The sequence below is a fragment of the Mus caroli genome, chromosome 8 (genome assembly GCF_900094665.2).
Source record: "Mus caroli chromosome 8, CAROLI_EIJ_v1.1, whole genome shotgun sequence".
Classification (NCBI taxonomy): Eukaryota; Metazoa; Chordata; class Mammalia; order Rodentia; family Muridae; genus Mus; species Mus caroli.
Window position 1 is genome coordinate 59423298 of NC_034577.1, and position 1858 is coordinate 59425155.

A 1858-nucleotide genomic window follows, 5' to 3' on the forward strand; every position below is an offset into this window, starting at 1 on the left:
AAAAAAAAAAAAACTTCAATCAGGCAAAGGGAACCAATATCAATGTTCAATTACTAATTACTATGCCTTGCTGTGTTTTCCTTTTGACAAATTAAATTAATATATAGCCAAAAGGATATCTTATATAAAAAAAAAATATCTCAAAGCTCCTCCATAGTGACACACCTCCAACTAGGCCACACCTCCTCATCGTTCCTACTCAGTTCCAACAACTGTGGACTAAGAATTCAAATATATGAACCTATAGGGGCCAGTCTCACAGAAACTGTCATAGTAGTTTTATCTTAACAAGCTGTCATATAGTTCTCAGATGATAAGTATTTTTATATGCAATTGTAAATTTACCATAGTACAAGGGGGTTGCTTATGTACTTAACAGTTTGTGGTAACCTAAGTAATACATTAAAGGTTAAGCATGATTTTAAAATTATAGAAATAAGAATCCTATAACTAACCTAAAGCACAGAATATTTGTTGATTATGTGGAGCCATGAATAAGTGTATTTATTAATTATTAAAACCATTGCTTATTAGTCAATAGCATAGCATGTTATCTGTCTGGTCTTCAAGAACTATTGGAATTTAGAGCAGAGATTTGGAAACATTAACTTTGCCAATTGGAATAAGAGCATTGTCTCCTCTAAATTCATGTCAGGAAACAATGATATGGATCCAGATAACATATGGGATCTGGTTAATAGATGATGGAGGAAACAGTTATTCAGGGAAATTTCATAAAGAAATCACATTTGGAAATTATTTAATAGGATTAATAATGAGGAGTAGAAATGGCATTTTCCCCAGTCCTCTTCTGGTTGTGTGTCATCTACAGATCCGGCAATAGGCAGAGACATGGGGGCTCTCCCAGTCTTTAGGGCCCAATTAGAATGATGAAGCATTTTCCAGCTAAACAAGATGACATGGTGTCACAGAAAGAGGGTGAGATCAAGTGCCTTTGACTGAATTTGAGGTCATTTCAACTGTGTGACAAATAAGTTCTACTGAGAATACAAATCCAGGAGAAGTGTGAGAAATTAATTTCTAATGGATCTAGAAGATCAATTCAAGGCACAGACTTTTGAACAGCACAATTTAATTCAGCACAGTCAGGTGAGAGCAGGGCTGGGAAGATTTCCAATGTGTGAAAGATGGGGAAGCAAATTAGATAAAAACGTATGTTCTTTCATTCACACAGACTTTATGATAGCCTTCTGGAAGACCTTATTGTTGTTTCTCAGCTACTATGTAATTTTAAACATTCACAGTAACTTATATCCAAAGTATGGTCCAAGAGAACTGCACATTTCACGACGTATTATCAAGTTAGGCTATGTATTAGTCATTAGCGACCTACCATTAAGGGCTGATGGACTTATAAAACACTAGGAGAAAGGTTTAGTTTATTTCATTAAATGTATATTTTATACAGTGCTCTGCTAAGGAATTTAAGTGCACATTTTAAATGCATTAGATGCAGATCTAGTGGCTGCTGGTGTTATTTCTGCTCTGGAAATAGAGGAAGAGTCATATTTAGAATATTCCTCATACTATCTGAAGCAATTCCTCGTGTAAAGTAGGGTAATTTCACCCTTTTTTTGAAGGTGTATGTTTTTAAGATCCATTATGGATACCTGAAAACATGATTAATACCAAATCCTTGTATAGTGTGGTTTTGTACACAAATCATATGTATGATGAAGATTAATTATACATATTCAAAAGTAATAAATATCTTAATAGATTTTAGCCTTATATTTTTTTTCTTAACTTAGGATTGTTACTATATTCTCTTAAAGCAAGCACTGTGGCTTCTTTTTGTCACATCTAGAGTGCCAGTATTATTACTGTTGTATTCTGG